Source organism: Sorex fumeus, unplaced genomic scaffold (assembly GCF_029834395.1).
Source record: "Sorex fumeus unplaced genomic scaffold, SorFum_2.1 ptg000079l, whole genome shotgun sequence".
NCBI lineage: Eukaryota > Metazoa > Chordata > Mammalia > Eulipotyphla > Soricidae > Sorex > Sorex fumeus.
The window spans coordinates 8,235,303-8,247,677 of record NW_026606136.1 but is presented as its reverse complement, the minus strand read 5'-3'; the positions used below and the strand labels follow the sequence as shown (position 1 = coordinate 8,247,677).

The following is a 12,375-nucleotide window of genomic DNA, read 5'->3' as shown; positions in this document are numbered from 1 at the left end:
ACCAGGGCACATTTCCGTGTCCCCAGTTTCCCTCCTGCCTGCCACCCCCTACTCTGCCTCTGTGGCAGGCACTCCCCCCCACTTTCCCTCTCCCTCTCCATCTCTCTCTCCCTTTCTCTCTCCCCTGGCCCCCTGGACCTGCATGCACAGTGCCCAAAGTTTTGCCATTTTTTCCTGATTCATTTCTATGTTCCATTACAGTTGTTATTCTCTTAGGTGTTGAGAGCGTCTTTTTCATTTTTTTAATCGAATCACTGTGAGATATAGGTACAGACTTACAAACTTTCATGATTACGTCTCAGTCATACAATGGTCGAGTACTCATCCCTCCACCAGTTCCCATTTTCCACCCCCAATGATCCCAGTATCCCTCCCGCCACCCCCACCCCTTCCTAACCCCTGCCTCTGTGGCAGGCACATTTCCTCCCACTCTCTCTCTTCCTTTGGGTGTTATGTTTTGCAATACATGTAGTAGGAGGCTATTATGTTTGGTCCTCAGTCTACTTTCAGCATGCATACAACCAACGGTATGCACATTTTCCCTTTTTGTATTAGGAAATAATGCCTGCACTGAGGCTCACCCTTCCCCTCCTCCTAAATCCTTCCACAAAAAGGTCCTTGCCAGGGCTGGCATCCTGAAACCCTAAATGCTTCTTTGAATTCGCTTTCTCTGGTTCACTGAGCACGGTGTCTGCGGAATTCCCATTGCGGGCCAGCGTGGCCGCCTCTATTCTCTTCCGCTCTGGGTGCAGAAATAATCCCTTGCTAGAATCTTTTGAGAGAGGCATACAACTTTGCAGGCTAATTAACTGCGCACCTCCACATCTCGGAAATATTGCATGAGGTTGCGTGGCTGCACTTTCGTGGCTCGAGCCTCCACTCGTGCAGATGGCTTTCCAGGGGCCGTGGCCATCCGGGACTGGCCGGTGCATTTGCACTCTTTGCAGGCAAGCTCCTAGACCTGCCCTCTTCTCCACCCACCCTCTGCTCTCCGTCCCACACACTCCGTGTTTGTTTCCCTGTTTTGTTTCTTTGTCACTCTGAGACAAAAAGATGACCATACCCCTTAGAACTTTTGTTTTCCAACTGGTAATGGAGAACATTATGAGGAGGCACGCACGCCGGCAGAATGTTAAGGCACAGGCACTGGGAACTCCTCTCCGGCTCAGTTCTGCATGGCTCTGCACAGGCCGGCCTCAGCAGCTGCTCTCTGGCACCCAGAGAAGCATCCTTGGAGAGGTACACCTTTGCCCAGACAGCGGCAAGCAGCACACTGTGGCCCACAATGCCCTGTCCTGGGGGCAGGCACACGTGGCACTGGCCAAGGCACGGGCTGCGTCCGGGCAGTGAACACGGCAGCTCGGTTGTACCCACTGTCCCTCTGGAAAGGAGCCTGCGGCTGGACATGGCAGGGCTCAGCTCTTCCAGACACGCCTGCACCGGGCGGCAGCAACCAGCCCACGGGACTTCACTTCTCAGCGTCCGTTGGTGTAAAATCTTATCACGCTGAAGGTTGTGTGTTCACGGGCTCACTGGATGGCACTGTCTCACTGCCCGCATTTGGTGCTCTTGAGCCACTGTGTGTGGTCTGGATCAGAACGGCTGTTGCCAAGGGCAGACGGAAGAAGAAACGAGGGCCAGGCCGGTCTATAATAATAGTAGTTTATTCCAATCCTCTTCACTCCTGTCTTTCTCTGCCTCCTTCTCTCCTGGGCCCCAATCTTGGAACCTCTCTCCTTCTGGCTCTGACTCTGGATCTCTGGAGCCCAAGCTCTCTCGCTTCTGACTCCCTTCTCCGAGCTTAAGTCTTAGTTTATATAGCAGTCACATAAGGCGGTGACATAAAGGTGGGTTGAATACTGATGAATCAACAAAGAGAGGTAAGACCACTCCTCCAGGAGATTAACTCAAGGATAAAATCTCATCTACAGAGATTACTTCAGATTACTAGGAGATCCGCTCAAGGGTGGGATCCCAACAAGGGTGTGGTCTTCCCTCAGTTAGTAATTTACTTAAATAGTTGTAATTAATCTACTTCTAATATTTCTAGCAATGTCATTCTGTATGAGCACAGTAAGCGATACAAATTTAGTTTGGTTCTTCCTGAGAACATCTCACTATACATTCCGTATTCCGCAGTCCTCAGGCCAGGTTAATCTTCCTAGCTCCAGCAGGGTCCTAGTCTCGTCGTTACTTACTTTTGGATCATGACAGCATTTGTTCATGATCATGCCCTCAACTTATAGTTGAGTATCGTGGCTCTTTGGCCTGGCCCATTTCGATGCCAGGGTAGCTCACTGCTTGCCCTGGGTCCATTCAGTCCCTCGTCGGGACCCTGCTTTTGGGGTGCTAGGAACTAAGGGCAACTGAGTCAAGAAATCAGATGCCCAGGAGTAAATATTATTCGGAGTCAATCAACTCCCAAGTTACAAAGCATAATATTAACTGTCTTCCTGTGTCCACACAGAAAGGACATTGCTTACAATACAAGTTCAGTGTCCTTAGATGGGTGTGACCTGACAAACCTAAGCTACCTGAGGAAGGACAAAAGAGTGTTATCCTACACCTTGGGGCACACCCATGCATTTCTCGTCTTTGTGGCGAAGCACGGAAGGTCCCACGCACCACAGCTGTGTCACAGCTGGTGGGGCTCTTGTGCTTCAGGGGGGCTAAGGGACGTCTGGGTGTGGCTTGGGACTTGGCGGGAGCAGAGAGTGCCTCTCGCTGCCGGCTTTGCAGCTGTGTCTGTCCTGAGCACGTGACACCGGTGCTGTGATTTGCGTTCCATACTCCCGTGGGATCCAAGAGGGTATACCAGCCCTGGCATTAAAGTGTGGAACAGAGTCGCTGTGATGCTCAGGGACCACGAGAAGCCTGAGACTGAATCAGGGAGGCAGCCGTGGCAGGGCGTCTGTCTTAGGCCCTGCACCGTCCCTCTTGGCCCCAACACACCAGTTTTGTTGGAGGCCACACCCGGTGGTGTTCAGGGTTTACTCCTGGCTCTACACTCATGGGCGAGGCTTGGGGGAACCTGCTGGGTGCCGGGGATCAAACCCAGAGCAGCCACACGCACAGCAAGTGTTCTCCCCACTGGATGTTGACTCCATCAACATCATTGTGTTTTATTTTTTCTTATTGCTTTATTGAATCACCATGAGATACAGTTACAAAGCTGTTCACGATCGGGTTTCAGTCATACAATGCTACAACACCCGTCCCTTCACCAGTGTCCCCAGCTTCCCTCCTGCCACCCCCTCTCCTCCCCAGCCTGCCTCTTGGCAGGCACTCTTCTTCTCTGTCTCTCTGTCTCTGTCTCTGTCTGTATGTCTGTCTCCAACCCCCCCCCCCCATTTGTGCATTATGGTTTGCAATACAGACACCGAGAGTCATCACGTTTTGTCCTTTACCAAACCCTTTCAGCACACATCTCCCATCCCGAGAGATTCCTCCAATTATCCTTGTCATAGAGGTTCCTTTTCTAACCCAGCTGCCCTCTTCCCCAACTCTTCTTTTTTCTTTATTGATTCGCCGTGAGGTATAGTAACAAAGCTTTCATGTTTGTGCTTCAATCATACAATCATCAAACACCCATCCTTTCAAGAGCACACATTTTTGTATTTTGGTCACTGTTTCTTTTGAGGTGCAGAAGCTTCTTAGTTTCAAGATAGTCCCATTTGTCTATCTCTGTTTTCACTTGCTCGGCCAGTGGCATGTCATCTTTGAAGATACCATTAGCTTCAATGTGCACTCTTGAAAGGATGGGTGTTTGATGATTGTATGATTGATATCATCTCACACCACAGAGACTGGCCCACATCCAAAAGAACAAAAGCACCGGAGTTGGTGCAGATGTGGCGAGAAAGGGACCCTCCTTCACTGCTGGTGGGAATGTCAATTGGTTCAGCCCTTTTGGAAAACAGTATGGACGCTTCTCAAAAAATTAGAAATTGAGCTCCCATTTGACCCAGCAATACCACTCCTGGGAATATATCCCAGAGAGGAAAAAAAGTACAGTTGAAATGACATCTGCACTTGTGTGTTCATTGCTGCACTGTTCACAATAGCCAAAATTTGGGGAAAAAAACCTGAGTCCCCGAGAACAGATGACTGGTTAAAGAAACTTTGGTATATCTACACAATGGAATACTGGTTAACTGTTAGAAAAGATGAAGTCATGAAATTTACATACAAGTGGTTCTACATGGAAAGTATCATGCTAAGTGAAAAGAGCCACAAAGAGAGGGACATAGAAAGTGTGCACTTATCTGGGGAATATAAAGTCACAGAATGGGAGACGAACACTCAAGAATAGTTGAGATAAGTACCAGGAGGTCTGCTCCATGGCTTGGAAGCTGGCAGCACATGCTGGGGGGAAAAGGCCGCTCAGATAAAGAAGGGAACACCAAGTAAAGGATGTTTGGAGGATTCACTCAGGATGCGAGATGCGTGCTGAAAGTAGACTATAGACTGAACATGATGGCCATTCAATACCTCTATTGCAAACCACAACAACCTAAAGGAAAGAAAGAGCAAAAGGGAATGCCCTGCCACAGAGGCGGGGCAGTTGAGATGGGAGGGCAACTGGGATCATTGGTGGTGGACAATGGGCACTGGTGGAGGGATGGGTACTTTATCATTGTATAACTGAAACCCAAGCATGAAAGTTTGTAAGTCTACAAATGCACCTCTTGCTGGTTCTCTAATACAAAAAAAAAAGAGAGAGAGCACGTTTTCCACCACCAAAGTCCCTGTTATCTCCCCGACACCCCCCCCCCACATTCACCACCTACCGCCTCCTGTGTGGCAGACAATTTGCACAATAATGTCTTTATCTACTTTGGTTAACTTCGATATTTGCGTCCAGTTCCAGCACCACTCATTCTTTCCAAAAATACAATGCTAGACAATGAGTTTTGTATTGCTTGCTATGGATACAATATAATGCCGTGCAGCTGCTCTTGCAGCCATGTATTCTTGCAGTTCCAAAATTTTAATAATTAGGTTCTGGAGGATCGCTGCAGCAAGTTGCTCAGGTCCAAGATTCATTTGTGTGTCTCTGGATCATGGCCGTGTGGGAGCTTAAGTAGATGGTGGCTGTGTGTGTGGACGTATTCTCAGAGTCCCATGGGAGTGGGGAGAAGGAGAAGGACCGACTCCTCTCCGATCCCGTGAGGCCTGGCGTTTCCTGCCACCGCCACCCATACCTGGAGGTTTTCGCTGTGTTCTAGAAGATGGTGTCTGCCGGGGTTCCTAGAGGACAGGTGGAGGGACGGCACCTGCCCCCAACTGGAGTGGCCCGGCAAAACACTCTGCAGTAGCAAAGTCCAGAGCCATCTCTGCAGCAAGTTGCTTGGGTCTGACAGTCATTGGTGTGTCCTAGATCATTTATTTTCCCTTGCTCATTTTATGTATCATGAAAGATCATGTGGCTGCATAAGTGGCTGTGTGCTTCTGAGATTCTAAATTATAAATGGTTGGTTCCAGAGACATCGCTGTAGGGAGCTATTCCAATTCGGTTTGGAGAATTAGTCCCGACACCTGCATACCGGAGTATTGCTTGTATGCATGCTCATAGTTGCCGGGATTCCACCTGGAGAAGGCAGGAGACTGCAACTGCTCCATCTGGGGCATCCCGGTGAAGTCAGCTTGGTATCGGGTCTGGAGAAATCTCCAGTGCTGTGATTCCCTCTGGGATCATCACTACTATGTGTGGCAAGATGGTTCCTGGAGGCAGGTTGGGGGCCTGATTCCTGGCATCGGGAGCGGACAGGAAGGCGGGATGAAATTGCCTGGTTCCAGTGCTGCCATGTGGTTTGGAGAGTTAGTCCTGACACCCACATACCGGAGCCTTGCTTGTAGAAGCTCATGATCACCGGGATTCCATCTGGAGAAGGTGGGGAGACTGCACTTGAAGAGTCATTATTTCTTACCATGTATTCCTGCCCCTTTACCTCAGCAGTGCCCACTGAGCATAGCACAAGAGAGATGAAGTCTTTCCTGCACGCTCACTCACTGCCACGGATGCAAGGTCAGTCCTCACCTGCGGGCAGGGGTTGGGGGAAAACAGGTTTTCCTGTGCATTCCACAGGATTAATGGTGCATGGCATGTTAATAACGTGGAATGCAATTTTATTTCAGGGATTTTGTTTTTCAATGTCAGCATTAACATTTAACTCTTCACCCGTTTTCTCCCCTTCTGCTTTGAATCTTCTGGATTTTTTTCTGTTGATGTGTCAACACCATGGCCTGGCCATGGTGAGCTCAGCGGTTCTGTGTGAAGATGCCGGCCCCTCTCGGGTTTATCAGCTGCCAAGACAACCACTTTGGAATATCTGGAAGCCTCTTTGCCCCACGGAGCTCCTGGATCTGAGCCAGGAGCTTTTGATCTCGCACGATGTTACTCAAGTTTGCTGGAATCTTCTCTGCTCAGCAAGATCCTTTGTTTGTGGCCCAGCAACTTCCTGTGGGCTTTGAGGTTGGCCGAAGTATCAGCTGGCCAGAGTGCACACTCTCCAGGCCAGTGTCCACCCAACTGGATGCAGAATCCCATGATTATGATGCCCGTGGGGTGCCCAGGTGACTTATGTCCATTGGAGAAGAGAGACGGAAGCCTTGAGAAGGGGACCTGCCACTTTCTCCCCATCAGTCTCTTCCACCCTGGGACCAGCTGGGAAGACTCCAACTGGTGACGTCTGCGATGAGCCCCTGCATGGCACTCACCTTACATCCTGCCAGCCCCGCTAGGCAGACACTGACTACACCTACGTCTCCTTGTTGGGTGCTGCATGGGAGTTACTCCCAGCACCCAATTTCTTGGGGGACACGGGCTCAGGCTTCAGCCAGCCACAGCTCTACAGCAAAGGAAGTAAGTCCTCAAGCTCCCCCAGGCTTCTCTGCTCTAAGGGATTCCAGAAGGATACAGCATTCAAGCGAAAAAACAGATGGTATTGGGAGGTTTTAAGGAAGGGGAGGGAGGGAAGAGAGAAAGAGGAAGAGATAGATAGAGACAGACAGAGAGAGACAGAGAGATAGAGGGGGAGGATGAAGGAGAGAAAGAAAGAGAGTACAGTCCTTCTGGTTTTCCACTGGGATGGAAACTTGCATTCAGACAGGTAGCATGTGAAGAGCCGAGCCAGCATATTGATGAGTACTGACGGCAGGTTCTTCAGGTGTTCAGGTCTGACCTTGTCTGGGCCAGGTGCTGTTCGTTTCTTTTCCGATGAAATGGCGTGTCAGATTTTGGAGGGGAGAACATTGGGAACGACATATCCATCCTGTGGAATTTGGTATGTGGGCAGGTGGACATGGCTATCGAAGAGATCTGAGTAGAAGTCATGGATAATCTTCTCCATTGCCCTTCTGGAAGATGTGATAGATTCATCAGGACGCCGTAGGGTAGTCATCTTGGTCTTGTAATTGGCGAAGGACAGGCAGGCATTACGAATGCTTTTCCCGGTTTCTGCCGCATCTACCAGTACTTCTGCTCTTCTCTGTTTGAGGTCTTCCTTGATCGCATCTCTGCACTGCTTTGCGAACTCAGACGTTTGCTTGCAGTTGCCTGAGGCATGCGCCAAACCACGTTGGCGAATAAGCTCAAGAGTTTTTGAAGCCAGTCGTCTTTTTGTGACAATCTCTCTTTTGGCATTCCTCGCACAATCATGGAGGTGCTGAACCAGTTGATAGTATTCCTCATCAATGTTGTCAACAATGTCATCCTCCCATGTTGCAGCATTAGTGCCAAAGAGCTTCTAGTTGGTGGTCGTTCTGGGAGTTCTCTTCTTAAACTTTGCAGCCCTTTCTCCCTGCTCTGTAAAGTAGAATTTTGCATGAAGGAGATGGTGGTCCAATCCTGTTTGGAATTTTGGGACAACAGCAACATCAGTCAGGGAAAACCACTGATTGAATATGATGTGGTCTATTTCGTTGTGGAACCATCCAACGGGAGACTCCCATGTCCAACGTTTAGATTCTGCCTTCTGGAACTGTGAGTTACCATGGATGGTCTTGGTCAACATGATGAACTCAGACAGTCTCTCACCCTGTTCGTTCCATTCTAGGCCATGGGTCCCGATGTGGAGTTCTTCGGCTGATCTTCTCGGTCCTATCTTGGCATTAAAATCACCGACAATGATCTTGTAGAAGGTGTGGTCTTCTTTATAGAACTTCTCCAACTCCATGTAGAACTTCTCATTTTCTCCTTCATCATAATTGGATGTTGGTGAGTAGATAACAAAGATAGAAACTGCCAGCAGAGAGCCACATCTATTCAAGTGTAAACGTCCGATTCGGGTTGCTAGGCATTTGAATGAATCAATGCTTATGGTCAAGTTCGTGACGCTCCATTCACTCTCAATGGAACGACCATCTCTGAATGCAACAGTTATGTGTACCTAGGTGAAGAAGTCAACATGCCAAATGACCTGGCACCTGAGTTGCGCAGGAGGAAGAGAGCGGCTTGGAACGCCTTCAAAAGCATCGAAGAAATAGCTAAGAGGACAAAGAACCTCCGGCTCCGGGCACATCTCTTTGATTCCACTGTTCTTCCTGCATTAACATACGCCTCAGAGACCTGGGCCCTACGCAAACAGGATGAGAACACTATTCCGGTCTCCCAAAGAAGAATAGAAAGAGCTATGCTTGGAGTATCATGTTTCACTCAAATGAGGGAAAGAATCCAGAGTTCCGCCCTCCATCGAAGATCAAGAATCAGGGACGCTCTCTCGTTTGCCAAGGTGTCAAAAATCGGATGGGCTGGACACGTAATGAGATTTGGAGATGACGGCTGGACTAGAGCCATTACTGACTGGATTCCACGGGACGTCAAGACTGAGTGGCCGCCCACCTACCAGATGGTCAGACTTCTTCATCAAGATCCTGAACGATCGGTTTGAGGCTCTTCGTGTTCCTAGAATGGACACCATTGGGCTACACTAGCACACGACAGGGACAAATGGAGACGTTACTGGCACCCGCTCGAGCAAATCAACGATTAACGGGAAGTCAAGTGATCAAGTGATCAAACATAAACCACACTATTCCTGGAGGAAACCGCATACTGCTGGCTGACTTCTCATGCAAATACTTCTTGTGCATGACTTTCCAAGGCCAAGCACTGTCGGGACCTCCCAGTCCTTGCCAGGGAAGCACCTGCCTGCCCTGTGTACTTAACCAGTGTCAGCCCAGTGTAGATGGGCACAAAGCTGCTAGCCAGCAGCACCTGGGTGGGCAGAGAAGAGATGGCGGGTAAGCCTCGGGGCCCGCACATGCCCTCGCTCTCTGACCTCAGGCCAGCCAGCGGGAGCTGGCATTTGGCAGCAGGAGGGTGGCGTGCCACATGACGGAGGCAAAAGGAACTGGACTAAAAGCGAGCGCTGCAATGTCACCTGCCCGAAGAGGTGCTCGAGTGACTCCCGGTGGGCTTGACATACGCTATGGGGCCCTGGGAATAGAACCCGGGTGCCTCATGCAAGGCACAGGCCCTCCCCGCTGGACCATCACTCCGGGCCCTGTTCATCTCATGCGGGCTGGCAGATCTGGAGCCCCTGGTACCTCGTGGGCCAAGTTGGCAGCACCTTGGAACATCTCCCTGGGGTCCCGAGACGGCCGTGGCTGATGCACACTGGCTGTGTGTTCCCCTTCGCTCGCCCAATGAGCCACAGGTGCAGCAAAGAGCTTCTGGTGGGGGGCCAGGAAATGCGGGGTGCGGTGGCCAAGACAGCTCTGCCCGGGAGGGAGAGACTGTGCAGGCCACTCCAGCAGCTGGACGTGCTCCCAGCCACCCATGGGCGTCCCCGGGAACCCAGGAAATTCAGCGACTGGCCCTGAGCTCAGATGAGCCGCACTGACTGTCCCTCCGGGGGCTCATCCCCCGTTCTGAGTTTTGCTCTGCAGGGACGAATCGGGCATGGCTGGGCAGGTTTTCCCTTTGCAGTTTGCCAGTCCACAGCTGATGGTAAGAAGAGGATGGGGAAACGTGTTTCTCTAAGGTGGGACGCCAGAGTAGAAGGAGCCTGGGCCTGAGGGGTGCTGAGTGATGCTGGAACCTAGGAAGTCACGGACTCATTTCTCCTGGGCGTCCGTTTCCTTGGGCAGCTGCGGTCACAGCCTTCGAGCACAGGAGCAGCTGTAGGTGACACCCGAGGCCATATCCAAGCGTCTGCTGCCCCCACTCATCTCAGCCCGTTCCCCACGGCTCTTCCCAGACAAACTCTCCATGCGTGCCCTTGCCTGCATGTCTCCGTGTGTGCATGAACTGTGTGTACTATGCACACGGGGACAGTGAGCTATCACAGGATGGTGTATACACACACGCGGGGACAGTAAGCTATAGCAGGACGGCGTATACACACATGCGGGCACAGTGAGCTATAGCAGGACGGTGTGTCCCACGCACGTGGGGACAGTGAGCCAACAGGTCCCGGGTAAGGCCGGGGCACAGGAAGGGTGGCCGAGCGCTGGGCAGAGGTGTCAGGAGTCAGTGCGGGCACCGCCGACCTTGATGAGGTCCTCCCGGGAGCTGAAGCTGGACACCAAGTAGTTTTGCCTGGTCCTGGTGTTGGTGATGGACACGTGCAGTCGGCGGTGGGCCAGCTGGTGGGCTTTGGCGGGGAGGATGAACTCCATCCCATACCTGCAGGGCACAAACGGGTGCTGCGTGAGCCCCCCGCACACCCGCAGGCCCGCAGGCGGCCCAGGCAAGGCCCTGGCAGAAAGTGGGCTGGGAGGGGTGGAGCAGGGCGGGCTGTGGGGGCCACTGACCTGAGTCGGGCCATGAAGTCATAGCTGGGCATCACAGCCCTGAAGGACTGCCTGCGGATTTCTTCAGCAAACATGAGGTGAACACTTTACATTCCTGAGAGATCATGAAGAGTCACTGCCTGCGGGGCGGGGGGTGTCCAGACGGATGTGTGGGGTTCTGGATGCAGAGTCGCATTCTCTGTGAAAAGCACCTGCACCCTCCCCCTGCCCCATCTGGCTGTACCCCCAACTTCCGACTCTGCCACCCTGCTCTGGGCCTGGGCGAGCAGGCTTCTCCGACCTCCAGTCTCCACCCCTCACCCCCTGGGTTCTGAAACCGTCCCGGCCCCGGCTGGCCCAGACGTGGGGAACCCAGGAAACATCTCACGTCTAATCTAGCACTTTCTTCTGCTGCTTCCTCTCTCATCCTGAAGCCCTCACCACCCTGAAAAGGGATGGGAACGATTTCTGTGTCTGTGTCAGTGTATTCCTATGTGTCTGTGTGAATCTGTGTGTCTGTGTCTCTGTATTTCTAAGTGTGTGTCTGTGTATGTCTGTGCATTTCTATATGCTGTGTCTGTCTCTGTGTGTACATCTGTGTGTCTCTGTATTAGTGCGTGACTGTGTATTTCTACATATGTGTCTGTGTGCGAGTCTGTGTATATGTCTCTGTGTATTTCTATGTGTGTCTGTATCTCTGTGCACTTCTGTGTGTGTCTGTGCGTATGTCTGTCTGTGTGCCTATGTGTATCATTGTGTTTGTGTTTCTGTGTGTGTGTGTGTGTGTGTGTGTGTGTGTGTGTGTGTGTGTGGTTGTGGGGCTGTGGGCAGGAACTGAATCCGGAGCTTCTGCCATGTAATTCAAACACTCTGAGGCTGAGCCTGATGCTCAGCCTGGGGGATAGAGGGGAGGGAGTTTGCTGGCCTGTTTTCCTGCAAGAGGAGGTGTCTGTCCTCCCTTCTGAATGTCCAGGCCAGGAGCAGCCTTCGTTTCTACTGAATTACCTCTAATTTCTGCGGTGCTATCAGCAGGACCGTGGACGCCAAGGAGCCCGCAGAGACACCCGGGAAGGCCTTCATGTCCTTCAGCAGCTTCCTGCCGTGCTTGCAAAGGGCAGACGCTGCCCCCAAGTGGTAGATGCCCAGGAACCCACAGGCGGAAAAGGACAAATTGATGTGCTTCATTGTAACTGTGGAAGCGCAACAGAAAACAAACAGACCAAAAAAAACAGAGGCTTCGGTAAGCTGGGATCGTTTCTGAAACTGGGATCTTTTGCTACAAGCTGTCATCCCCAGGGGAATGTCATCCCCAGGGGAATGTCGTCCCCAGGCTGCCCAATTAATAACTAAGACTCTCTGGGAAGCCCCCAGCTGCCAACTCCTTGCCCCTTCCACACACACACACACACACACACACACACACACACACACACCCCTACACCCCTTTGCAGGGAACATTTTCTTTCTCCTCTCTCGCCTGGACCCAATAGTGTCACGAGAGACACAAAGCTAGCTGCCAACTCCTTGCCCCTTACACACACACACACACACACACACACACACACACACACACACACACACCCCTACACCCCTTTGCAGGGAACATTTTCTTTCTCCTCTCTCGCCTGGACCCAATAG

General features: G+C 51.5%; 1 pseudogene; it reads right to left on the bottom strand.

Moving 5' to 3' along the window:
• LOC130038755 (patatin-like phospholipase domain-containing protein 4) overlaps positions 1-11,922 on the bottom strand; it is a 38,271-nt pseudogene extending 26,349 nt beyond the window's left edge.
• Between the last annotated feature and the right edge of the window lie 453 nt (positions 11,923-12,375).